Raw genomic sequence first — 14,162 nt, 5'->3', positions numbered from 1 at the left:
TTCTTAGTGCTTTTGTATCGAGGCCAGAAGAGGACGTTTATGAAGTATTCTGATGATGATCTTAGACACAATGGCTACATCCAGTCAAGCAGCCAAGCCTGAACCATGGTGAATAACCATCTGTTTGGTGCTAGTCATTGGAGACTTAACAGTTAGAGAAACCTCCCAGGACAGTGGTATGTTATTGATAGCTGCAGGAAGAACTATAAATCCACCTTGGAAAATGTTAGTGTATCTGGGAGCCCTCCAGTATATTCATTGGTTGCTCAATAGGATAAGTGCTTAAATAGAACACATGTCTGTTAGAATACAGCTACCATGTAATCCCAAGAATATCTATACACTTTGTGTTAACCTAAAACACTGTTATGCCTTGTAGGTGCAGGTAACATTAGGGAAGTGGGGATAGTTGGTAAAATGGGACAATTAAAAAAGAAGTAATGGGTAATATGGCTAATTAAATTAACAGCAGAAATAAAAGAACAGAGGCAGAGACAGCTATGTTCCCATGGGAATGTAGACTAAACACCTAATTGGAATGTGATAAGGAGTAAGGGATGTCTGTGTTTAGGAGTGGTGTGGATGCTTTGAGCCAGTATAAAACATATCCCTTTGTGTTGCTGCAGCTGCACTGATAACAGATTCAACAGTAGAAAAACAAGTGATGTCAGGGGTCCTGAGCAAACATAAGTAAAGCCAGGGTCTTGTGTACATGCTATCCCTACAATTGGTCAGTAACACGATGGCTGTAAGTCAATGATTAGTCTTGCAAAATTTTTGTGGTTTTGGATTATACAAATAGGTATAAAATGGGGGTCCAGATAGACAAAAGCTGTAGAAGACCAAAAGACACTCAGAGGGTGAGCCAGTGGTTTGAGCCAGAGGGTGCTGCCAAGACACTTGAAGGATGAGCTAAGGGTTTGGGTCAAGAGATGCAGGCACTTGTCACTGTGACTTTTTTCCAATGCATAAATGGGGTAATATAACTTTCAATTATATCTTGTAAACTACTGCTCAGATATTGTAATGTATCAAGTCTCACTTGTGCTGAATAAAGTTTAATCTCTGCCACCAATATGGGTCAATGTTGAATCATTGGCTATCAAGGTTTATCAAAAAGAAAACCTAACAAATAAATAGGTTAGGAATAGTCTAGGCTCAATCCTAAATCTGTGCTGACTTAGCTGCAGTAATGGTAGGACTGGAATCTTAGCAAAGTGTTTTTAAAGTGGTTGGTAAACTACATCTGAGTGCCAGTAAAGTGTGCAATTTGTTTAATTGATAGTCACATCTAGGCTGCAGAAGGCCCATGGTAAACATCATAAATTACACTCCAGGTCCTGAAATATGTGGAGCAATGCCACTACGGATATATTACTGAGAATATGTTTATTCCTGTTTTCAAATCTGTGTTTGCTAGTTATGTATCTTTTACTTTTATGGTACCAAAACAAACAAAATGATAAGGTTGTTTAATCAATGTTTTGGCTCTAGCGATCAGTACCAGCTAGTTATGTTTGATAGAATTTTGACAGTATAACACAGGCTTCCAGTCTTGAGCTGACACAGTTGGCTAAGACAGTGGTTCTCAAACTTTTTTGGTTGAAGGACCCCTTTTCAGTCATTTAGATTCAGATAGTAATCACGGACACCCCCATCTAAATTATAATACTCATGAAAGATCAGCGTGTAAAGAATGTTTTAATAATGCTTTTGAGAAAACAGGCATTAACTTACAGATATCAGTGAGATGGGTGTATCTGCTTCTCACTGCACAGTATTTGTACTTAAATATTTTTTTTAAAACTCCCCTGTCTTGAACAGCCTGAACTCACCACCAGCCTTTGTAACTGTGGGTCTACCTGGCGATCTTTGCACGTTCCCTCCTGGGTGAGACACCAGCCCAATCTGTGGTGCACATGTGGCAGCTGCACTGCACTCCTGCCTCCCGGTTCACACCAAGCCTACCTCTGGCTGTTGCTCAATTATTTTGCAGACCCGGTGTAAAGACTCTTTGGACTCCCAGGGGTTCGCGATGCCAGTTTGAGAACAACTGATCTTTGCAACCAGTCATCATAATTTAAAGCTTGTAGCCCTGGTATCATTTTGGTGAAGCAGCACTCCATCTCCTTTACAGCTTCCTGAGTTGCAGTGCGCAGAACTGAATGCAGTGCTGTAGATGGGTCTCACCAGATCAAAATCTCTCTGACCCAGCTTTTGAAAATGAGGAATTTGGCAGTATAACTCATTATTCCAACCTTTACAAAAACACACAGTGTGTTGCGATTTTTTTTAACATAGGAATTAAATTCTTTGACGTGCAGAACAGAACAAAGATGGTGAGGAAGACATCTAAGCATTATTTCAATAAATAATTAATGCACAGTAAATAGATGCTGAGTGTTTTTTTAAACTCTCCCATTCACAGAATGGGGAGCAGTAACATTGTTGGTCTGCTGTGAATTTTCTCTAATATTTGTAAAGACCTGTAGAGCAGCAATTCTTAAAGTGGGGAGGCACATATAGCTGCTCTCACCTCCTGGCTAGAAACAAGCACACCTCCGGCTACCACTCAATCATTTCAAGGATCCACTGGAAAGTCTCTATGGCTCCTAGGGATCTGTAGACCCCAGTTTGAGAACCACTGGGCTAAGAGGAAACTTAATACAGGTTTGTAAAATGATGAAGGTCAAACAGAATGAATAGCGAAGGGCTATTTCTTCAGTTTGAAGAGTAAGTAATGGGGGTTCAATAGTACCATGGAATCTTATAGGTCCACCCAAGAGAGCAGGGAGGCCTCAGTTTAATGACTCATCCGATAGACAGTAGAGCACTGCCTCAGTACTACATTGGAGTGTCAGCCTAGATTTCTTTGCTCAAGTCTCTGGAGTAGGACTTAAATCCAGAACCTGCTAACACAAGGGTGAGTGTGCTTCCAACTGAGCCACAGCAGACAGAAGAGGGCTGTTGGAGCATGGAATGCTTTGCCACAGAGAATGGCTGAGGCCAAAGCCATTGCATCTTTTAAGAAAATATTGTACAAATATTTGAAGCAGAAAAAGATACAGAGCTCTGAAGAGAGAGCAGGGCAGTGGGATTAGTTTTGAATTGTATTAACAAAGAGCATAGTTTTGTTCTGTGCTGTAAATGCTACAGTTATGTTTCTTTTTAATATAAAGCCATTTTTCATTTTCTACCAAACACTAGGAAGTCACAATACAAAATATAAATGAGATCTATTTTGTCTATTATGTGCAGAAAAGGGGGCAATCAAAATGTGTAAGTTTCACTTGTTCTATAATTTTGTGTTTAAACCTGCTTTTTGTCATTAATGGGACAGGATTGCATTTTTACATTATTTATGAACCAGGAAACAATAAAGGAGGTGTCGGCAACAGATAAGGCATTTGTTGAGAAATCAGGAGATACTTATCCTCTCTATCTAGATGTGATCAGCAGGGCAAGTGGAGAGAGGAAGGAATTTAAATTCCATTATTATTGTTCTTTTTTTGTAGTTGCAATGAGCATTAATAACCATTGCCTTCGACAAAAGTCATGAGGGGATTTTGACTTGATAAAGTGAGTGAATTTGGGAGCTGCCAGTTAGTTGAAAGGGCTGAAATTGATGGGGCATCAAAAAGCTATCCGCAACTCACTGCATGCAGCCTTTAACTTCAGTACAATTGAACACATGCGGAAAACCTCCGTGGGAGAAGCGAGTTGACAATTATAACATGCAAAGAACACATTAATAGATGTTTCAACTGTGGATTCCAAATTTAACTGTGTGCACAGGTTTCTTTTTTTTATTTAGAGATACAGCACTGAAACAGGCCCTTCGGCCCACCGACTCTGTGCCGACCATCAACCACCCATTTATACTAATCCTACACTAATTCCATATTCCTACCACATCCCCACCTGTCCCTATATTTCCCTACCACCTACCTATACTAGGGGCAATTTATAATGGCCAATTTACCTATCAACCTGCAAGTCTTTGGCATGTGGGAGGAAACCGGAGCACCCGGAGGAAACCCACGCAGACACAGGGAGAACTTGCAAACTCCACACAGGCAGTACCCAGAATTGAACCCAGGTCGCTGGAGCTATGAGGCTGCGGTGCTAACCACTGTGCCACTGTGCCGCCCTAGGCTTTGTGGAACTCACTAGAGTAATCAACATGAGAAGACAAGTAGGATTTGAGGGGGCTGAACAAGTGACAGGCAAAAAAAATTATTTAAATATTGAGACTTCACACCTGCTGACTTGCTTAGGTGAAAGGCTTTTACTCACAGGACTTGTACTGAGAGTATTTTCCATGTTTTAGAGGTGATTTCCACTACCTTGGAGGTCGTTCCTACTACTTTGGAGTTTGGTGCAGTTGATCTACATTTTCCATCTATCAACCTTCAGTTCAGCATGGGTGCCACTTATACAGTTTTACCTTGGACTTCAGAAGAGGCACAGCAACAGCAGCCTTCACCTCACCCACTTGTCTGTCCACAGGAGAGAGGGGATGAGCACATAGGTCCAGCTCACTGAGGTGATACCCCCAACACAGGGTTTACAGGCAGAGGATCAGCTTCCTAGACATGTCCCAGCACCATTGCCCCAGGAGGCCCAGGGTACTGCATTAGGTGGTTGCACACATTTCCTTTATCTACTACTCCTACATGGTGCAACCCATGTGGCTTCAGCAGAGGTTGAGGCAGGTTGCTAATATCTCTGCTCTGACCGTTCAGATAGTCATGGCCAATGTCCTCTGGGTTTTGGAGCTTGTGAGGACCACGCTAAAGATTGCCCCACCTGTACCTGTGCAGAGGCCAACTCAACTAATGGAACAGGAGATAGTATATGGGGCTCGGAGTGATGGGGTGAGGCAACAGGCGTGAAGGGGAAGCACTTTGAATAGAGTCCCCGCATCATGTCTCTTTCTCTATCTTCCACCTCATGGTCCACCTGCACTTCCCTGCTATCAATAAGCTGCAGAGCACTTTGCTGCACATCAGTAAGGCTCTGAACAGCTAAAGCTAGGCTTTCATCAATCCTGTTTATGGTGGCATTAAGTGTCCAAGCCATTGATAAGGGCCACTATGCACTCAGTTGACTGCCATGTGTGATGCTCCATGCAGTTGGCCACTGTTTCCATTCACATAGACATCAGTACAAAGACCTATGACATTATGTTAGAGACAGACCCCTCCAATCTCTCTCCAATTGTGCATAGTGCGGCTGAATAGGCTGACATTATCTTCATATTTTTTGCTGTTACTCCAGAATTATCCCCTCCTGTGCTGTCTTCACCTACAAGGAGGGAAAGAAGAGACCTATGAGTTTTTAAAAAAAATTCTTTCATGGAATGTGAGCATTGTTGGCCAGGCCAGCATTTGTTGCCCATCCCCAATTGCCCTTGAAAACTGAATGGCTTGCTAGGCCATTTCAGAAGGCTGTTAAGAGTCAACCACATTGCTGTGGGTCTGGAGTCACATGTAGGCCAGACCAGGTAAGGATAGCAGATTTCCTTCCTTAAAGGACATTAGTGAACCAGATGGGTTTTTACGGCAATCAATGATAGTTTCATGGCACCATTACTGAGAATAGCCTTCAATTCCAGATTTTTATTAATTAATTGTATTTAAATTTCACAAGCTGCCATGGTGGGATTTGAGCCTGTGTCCCCAGGGCATTAGCCTGGGCCTCTGGATTACTAATTCAGTGACATTACCACTACGCAACCATCTACTCAACATGTTCCATTACTCTCACTTATCAGCCCAAGCCTGAATGTTGTCCAGGTCTTGCTGCAAGTGGACACAGACTGCTTCAGTATCTGAGGAGTTGTGAATGGTACTGAACATCATACAATCATCAGTGAACATCCCCACTTCTGACCTTATGATGGAGGGAAGCTCATTGATGAAGTAGCTGAAGATGATTGGGCCTAGAACACTATCCTGAGGAATTCCTGCAGTGATGTCCTGAGACTGAGACTGAGGCTTCCAACAACCATAACTGTCTTCCTTTGTGCTAGGTATGACTCCAAGCAATGGAGAGATTTCCCCCTGATTCTCATTCACTTCAATTTGGTCCTTGATGCCATGCACAGTCAAATGCTGCCTTGATATCAAGGGCAATCACTCTCACCTCACCTCTTGAGTACGGCTCTTTTGTCCATGTTTGGATCAAGGCTGTAATGAGGTCAGGAGCTGACTGGCCCTGGCAGAACCCAAACTGAGCATCAGTGAGAAAGTTGTTGCTGTTTAAGTGGCACTTGATAGCACTGTCAATGATACCTTCCATCACTTTGCTGATGATTGAGAGTAGACTGATGGGGCAGTAATTGGCTGGATTGGATTTGTCCTGCTTTTTGTGGACAGGACATACCTGGGCAATTTTCCACGTTGTAGCTGCACTGGAACAGCTTGGCTAGGGGTGCGGCGAGATCTGCAGAACAAGTCTTCAGTACTACAGCTGGGATGTTGTCAGGACCCATAGCATTTGCAGTATTCAGTGATAAGAAGAAGGGCTTTTCATTCTGCATTTGGTCAGAGTTTTAGTAGCATCAGCTAACAGGAAGACTGTTTTATTGAAAAATCTTTTTTTAATGAATTTATGCAAGTAACATTCTTATACTTATTATTGCATTTCAATAACCATGTTATAAAATCACAACAGTGTATTTTGCTGCAGTTTTTAATACATTTTTAACTGAGAAACCAAGGTGCGAACTTAGGCCAGAAGTACAAGACACCAGCAAGATTGGAAACAATAAGGAGGAACAATTGTTTACTGTAACACACAACATAGCCACTTGGTGGCCCCATCTTCCTAGACAAGCAATAGTTCTACAAACAGAAAACAGCTCTACTGAATAAAAAAAATTTATGCCACAATTAGGTATCTAAAGAGTGAGATGAATTTATGCTATTCCATACTTCCTCATTTACATACTTTAATCAAATGGTAAAGCTTGGCATACTAAAAACTGATTCCAAAACTAGCGATAAAAATTGATTTTAATTTGCCCAAATCTCAATGTAAAATAGAACATTTTAAAATGCCTTCTGCGCTATTAAAATTGTATACTAAATTGCAATAAGACTTTACATTGACTGTAAAACAGTATTTATAACACATTTATGGCATAATCAGAATTTGCCTATTTGGACAGTATTTATCCTACAAATGAATAAGAACAGCTAGAATTGCATACAATTACGTTGAATCTACAGCCCAACAGGTCTATGCCAGATGTCTATACTCCACATGAGCCTCCTCCCACACGAATTACTTCTTCCCACCCTCTATTCCCTGCTCCCTCGTAAATGCATCAAGCCTCCCCTTAATGCATCAATGCTAACTGCTTCAACTTCTCCATCTGGCAGTGAGTTCAACATTCTTACCACACTCTTTGTAAAGTAATTCCTTCGAAATGTTTTATTTGATTCATCAGTGGCTATCTCCATTTATGCTCCCTTGTTCTGGACTCACTGAAAAAGGGAAGCACATTCACCACATCCACTTTAATGAGCCACTTTATAATTTGAAATATCTCTTCTGGTCCTCTTCTTAGTCTTCTCTTTTCCAGAGAAAAGAACTGTAGCTTATTCAATTGTTCCTGATATTTGCATCCTGTCAATTCTGGTAACAGCTTTGAAAAATCTTTTCTGGACTTTCTCCAGTCTTTCAATAGCCTCTTTTGCATTATGAACACCAGAACACATACAGTACTCAAGTATGAGCTAACAAAGGTTCTGTGTAAGTTTAATACTACCTCCCTGCCTTTGTATTCTATCCCTCTAGAAATGAACTCCAGTACTTTGCTTGCATTCTTTATGGTCTTATCAACTTGTGTTGCTAATTCTAATGATTTATGTATCCAAATTGAGAGATTTCTTTGGTCCTCTACCCCATTTAGTTTCTTACCTTCTGAGAAATAAGGGACCTTCTTAATCCTCCTACAAAAATGATCCAACTCATACTTTACTATGTTGAATGTCATTTGCCTTTTATCTGCTCACTCAGCAAGCCTGTTTATATCTCCCTGTATTTATGTGCGGCCCTCCACATAATTATAACTATTCTCCCAATTTGATATCACCTGGAAATCTATATCTGTTATGCTGGGTACAATAGCCTAGTGGTTATGTTGCTCGGGTAGTAATTCAGAGGACTGAACTAATAATCTAGAGACATAAGGTCAATTCATGATAGCTGTGGATTTAAATTCAGTTCACTAAATAAAAAGGGGAATGAAAAGCTAGTATCAGTCATGGAGATGTGAAACTACCAAATTGTTGTAAAAGCCCATCTAGTTCACTAGTATCCTGTTGGGAAGAAAACCCATTTTATTTATTGAACTGAATTTAAATCCCTGGTTAACATAATGGGACTTGACCTCATGTCTCTAGATTTTAGATCGGGCCTCCGAATTACTACCCAAGTAACATAGCCACTATGCTATCGTACCCGACATAGCAGATAGAAGCTGTCCTTACCTGGTCTGGCCTATATGTGACTCCAAACCCACAGCAATTTGGCTGACTCTTAACTGCTCTCTGAAGTGGCCTATGAAGCTACTCAGTTATATCTCAAGGGCAATTAGGGATGGGCAATAAATGCTGGCCTTGCCAATGGCATCGGCATCCATTAATGAAAATAAAATCAGCTACATTACACTAATCTATTATTTCTTCAGATAATTCAATAAGGTTGGCTTCATTTTAGAATTCCATATGGACGATTTGTTATGTTTTGGGTTTTTAGATGTTTTGTTATCTGAACTTTAAGCAAAGTATCTTCCTTATGACTGACATTAAGGTAACTGGTCTATAGTTTCTTAGGTTAGTTCTATTTCCCTTTTTGAAAAAGCATTTACATTTGCTGTTCACTATTCCTTTTTATTTATTTTATATATATATATATGGGTACTAGTGCCTCTGCTACCTTCTCCCTAGTTTCTTTGATTATCCATGGGTGAAATCCAGGGCCTCCTTAAGTTTAGCTAATTTGTCCAGTATCTCCATCTTTCTACCCTAACTGATGAAATATCCCTTTTACCTTCTTCACTGTGGTAATTTCCTATTTGCTAGCCTCTTCAGTGAAAACTGAAGCAAAGTATCTATACAGTATCCCTCAAGGGTTTAAATATCTACCTCATGGACAGAATTTTACGCCGCCCCAGCAGGTCAGATGGTGGCGTGGGGGCGGCATAAAATTGAGCGGCAGGCTCCGAGAGGCCTAACCACCCCGATTCCGCCTCCGACCAAGTTTACGGAGGTCCGGGGGGTTGGGTGCGGGGTGTGAGAAGCGGCCACTTAAGGGCCCTCGCCCACCTCCACGGGTATTTTACCCGTGGCAAGCTGATGTGCGGGGTCGTGAAAGGCCGCCCAGCTGTAGCTGCCGGCCTTTCCGCACCCCGGGGGGGGGGGGGGGGTTCCTGGCAAACGGGCACAAGGTGCCCGATTGAGGGCCGCCCCCGCCTCCCAACGCAACCCTGGGATCCAAGACGCCCCCCTCCCCACAAACGACCACCCTAGCCTCACCAGGGCACGACCGATTCCCCTGGTGAGGCAACCCTAACTTACCTTCAGTCCCGGCTCCTTGGTATCCTCCTCGGTCGGCTGGGCTGCAGTCCCAGCAGTGGCCACCGCTCCCAGTGGAGCTGCTGAGACTAAGAGCTGCCAGCCCGCTGGTTGGCCGGCAGCTCACTGAGGCGGGATCTCCTCCCTCAAGTGGGTGGAAGTCCCGTCTCGGGCCAATAAAAGCCTGGGGATCTGTAAAATATGAGACGGATCCCCAGACTGGGCGGAAGCAGGTTCGGCTCCGGCCTTTATGTTGGACTCTGGCTCCCGTCCTCTCGGTGTAAAATTCCAGCCTATGTCTCAGTGACCAGAACCAAATAAGAACAAATTCAGGTCAAATTCATGAATACCTGTTTGAGTTTAGTAGTGTTAGCCACTCCCATAAGCAATCTGAGACTGTTGTTTTTGCTGGTATTGACTCACACTGCCCTCTACCTACTTGTACCATAACGTAGCCTGGGAGTGTAACAAGAGAACCCTACTTATGACCTGAATCAGATATTTGCCTCTTTCACATGTGCACTTCTTCAAACTCTCCAAAGATGGACTGTTTCAATCACACAAAATAATGAACATGCTATGCTTCCTCACATCATCTTAGCTGGGTCAATAGGATTCCATCCTTTAGTCCAAGGCTGGACCTCCACTCCCTGTATTCTCCTGGCATGTTCCAACCCAACTCCAGTGTCCATTTTTAGTCACCTTCCACGCAAGAGAGGAAGTCACCAGATTAACCTGGCAATGAACCCTACTGAGTTCAAACAAATAAAGTTGTCACAACAGCAACAAACTTGAATAACCATTGGATTTCATTTCATTGTCTGGTTTTGAATGCTAATCTACACCTCCTCCCAATTCCCCCCACCAGTCCTGCTGACTTTGTGAATGTCACTCCTAGAGAACTAAAACAGTAGTAGCAGTTTTAACACATAATACACAAAGATCCCCTGTACTGGCATAATCTGAAATCCCAAGACATTACAATTCTCAAGATGTGGGTTATAGAATTATAGAAGGTTTACAGCCACTTGGTCCATCGTGTCTGCACCAGCCAAAAAATGGGTCACCAGCCTAATCCCACTTTCCAGCATTTGGTCCATAGCCTAGCAGGTTACGGCACTTGAGATACATATCCAGATACCTTTAAAATGAGTAGAGGGTTTCTGTCTCTAATACCCTTCCAGGCAGTGAGTTCCAGCCCCCCATCACCCTCTGGGTGATCCTCATCTCCTCTCCAATCTTTCTATCGATCACTTTAAATCTATGCCCCCTAGTCACTGACCTCTCTGCTAAGATAAACAGGTGCTTCCCATCCACTCTATCCAGGCCCCTCACAATTTTGTATATCCCAATCAGATCTCCCCTCAGCCTCCTCTGTTAAAAGGAGAACAACCCAAGCCTATCAAATCTTTCCTCATAGCTGCATTTTTCCAGTCCTGGCAACATCCTCCTAATTCTCCTTTGTACCCTCTCTAGTGAAATTACATCCTTTCTGTAATGAGATGACCAGAACTGCAAACAATACTCAGGTTGTGGCCTAACTAATGATTTATACAGTTCCAGCATAACCTCCCTGCTCTTATATTACTTGACTAATAAAGGGAAGGATTCCGTATGCCTTCATAACCACCTTATCGACCTGTCCAGCTACCTTCAGGGATCTGTGGACATTCACTCCAAAGTCCCTCACTTCCTCTACATCTCTTAGTATTCTCCCATTAATTGTGTATTCCTTTGCCTTGTTTGACCTCCCCAAATGCATCAACTCATACTTCTCCAAGTTGAATTCCATTTGCCACTTTACTGCCCACCTGACCAGACCATTGATATCTTCCTGCAGTCCACAAATATCCTCCTCGCTATCAACCACACGGCCAACTTTTATGTCATCTGCAAACTTATTGATCATGCTTCTACATTTACATCCAAATCATGAAGATATACCACAAAGCGCAGGGTACCCAGTACTGAGCCCAGCGGAACACCACTGGAAACAGCCCTCCAGTCCCAAAAACACCAGTCAACAATTATCCTTTGTTTCCTGCCACTGAGCCAATCTTGTACGCAGCTTGCTACATTTCCCTGGATCCCATGGGCTTCTAGTCTTTTTAACCAGTCTGCCATGTGGGACCTTGTCAAACGCCTTCCTAAAATCCATGTAAACCACACCAGCTGCACTATCCTCATCAATCCTTGTTACTTCTTCAAAAATTCAATCAAGTTAGGTAGACACAATCTTCCCTTAACAAATCCATGCTGGCTATACTTGATTAATCCGTGTCTTTCTAAGTGACAGTTTATGCTGCCGTTCAGAATTGATTCCAATAATTTGCTGACTACTGAGGTTAAACTGATTTGTACACCTTTGCCCTTTGGCATCTATTGAGAGATTAGATCTGTCAATTGTATTGTTATCACTACTCCCCAGATGTTCTCCCACACATACTCCTCTTAATTGCTCTGGTTCATTTCCCATTACTAGCCATTTGTATTGGTATTACCGTTCTCCACATTCATTGTACCTAAAACTAAAGCACTGAGCATGCTCTATACATCTCCAGAAGACTGGACCAGCACATTAAGAACTGGAAATTGTACATTATACATTACCAAAATGTTACTGCTCATCATTAGTTATATTTTAGAACAAAAATCATTGAGCAGAATAAAATAAAAAGAGAAAAAGGAGAAATCAATAAGCACCTTTGAAACAGGATATAGAGATTTCCCAGTCATCACTTTCAGAGTTGTGAGATGTTTTAAAGCTTATTTTTTTGCTCGAGAAATTTGAGTTGAGGAAGATGTGGAACTTTTATGTAATCATAGAGTCTTTAAATGGACACAATTGTGCTTTAGAAGAGTTTTAAAGAAGTATCAATTTCCAAAACAGCCAGACACCTGGCCCAAACACTCTGGTGTAATACAGAAATATTGGTATAATATGTAATGATTAATGAGGAAGAAAGGTTTCGGATAATACCTTATATTCAGAGTAGCAGAAATCATATATTCCCCAAATATTTCTATTACTTTAAAAAAAAGATTGATGCATTGTGTGGAGTCCATGGAGTCTACAAACAGTCCCAGAACCTTGGGTAAACACTGCAGCTTCCTAGCAGCACCTACTCTCTGTCACGTCTGTTGTGTATATATGCAACCAGTGTAAGCTAGTTTTTTGGGCAGTCTCTGATGGGCAAGAAAAACTGAAAGTACTTGTCCAATGTTTTGGGGATTGTTTGTAAACTCAAAATAGTATGAGACAAGTTTGCACTGCAATACATTTCTGCTGTGCCAAAGTGAATATCTCAATGCAGCTTTTACATGTTTGTTAATGTTTGAATATGTTTTCAATAGAACGCAAACATGATCACCAATACAATCACTTCATTGTATATTTGAAATTACATACACCCTACAGCAATGAAAAGTGTGAGAAAAACGACCACATGGTAACTTTCAAGAGACAAAAATACTTTCCAAAGGCTCCAGGAAAGACTTTGGCATGGACCACCCCCATCGTTAACTTGAAACAAGCTGTGTGGAGGGAGACCCGTTCCTTACAGCTCCTTCCAGAACTTTGACTCTTCTCATTTAATGTGTGCCATAAATTCTTGTTAAGATGTGGGTTAATGCACCTTTTATTGAGAAGCAGATATATGGGACAGGGGTGGTACCCCAGGATTTATACCCAGCAAATTAACACCAGTTAATGGGGACTGGCTCTTTTATACAGGAAATTTTCTCAGGCATCAAGTTCTGCCCAATCTGTTTTAGGTCAGTCCACATAAAGATTGACTGCCCGGGACAATCCCATAAATGAGACATTATCATCTCAATCAGGGTATTTCTATTAAGAGGGTTTAAGTACATTTTTACTAATGTGTATATTCTACTAACCAGGTACACGAAGTATCAGCAACCTTCCCAAAATCACTACACAGGCTCTATCTTAATAACCAGATGATAAGTTCTTAGGGGAGTTTTTTGCCTCTGTTATGTGTAATGAAATCATAAACAGGCTCTTGATAAACATACACACAGTTGTTCTGCAAATTGGCCGATAACTTCTTCCCGATCTTGTTTACATTCTAACTAGGATGCTTTCAGTACATTAAGTGCTGAAAAATACAATATCAGCTCTCACTGTGATTCTTTGGAAAACATAAAAATAACATAAAAATAGGAGCATTATGCTATTCGGCCCTTCAAACCTGCTCCGCCATTCAATGGCTTATCTTCGATCTCAGCTCCCACCTTCCCGCACGAAGATCGTGCGATTGAATTCGGAGATCGGGCGTGATCTTAATTTTAGCCGCTAAATTTAAACTTACATTCAATATTTTACTTCTTTATTTAACAACAATCAATACGTTTTGAACATCTTCTGCATTGGGAGCAATTCGCAATTGGACCGCATTATGGCTTACCGGGTCGTACAGAAAAAATATTCGCACTTATGTAAAGCTGAACTGCTTAAAATTGTACCTGATTATTTAATCGGGACATCAGTTAAAGAAACACAGCTTTCCTGTGTTTACATTGAAAAATGATCAACACGCTCCGAAAACTTGGGGG

This window comes from Heterodontus francisci, chromosome 20 (assembly GCF_036365525.1).
Source record: "Heterodontus francisci isolate sHetFra1 chromosome 20, sHetFra1.hap1, whole genome shotgun sequence".
NCBI classification, from domain to species: Eukaryota; Metazoa; Chordata; class Chondrichthyes; order Heterodontiformes; family Heterodontidae; genus Heterodontus; species Heterodontus francisci.
This window is presented reverse-complemented; position numbering follows the sequence as displayed.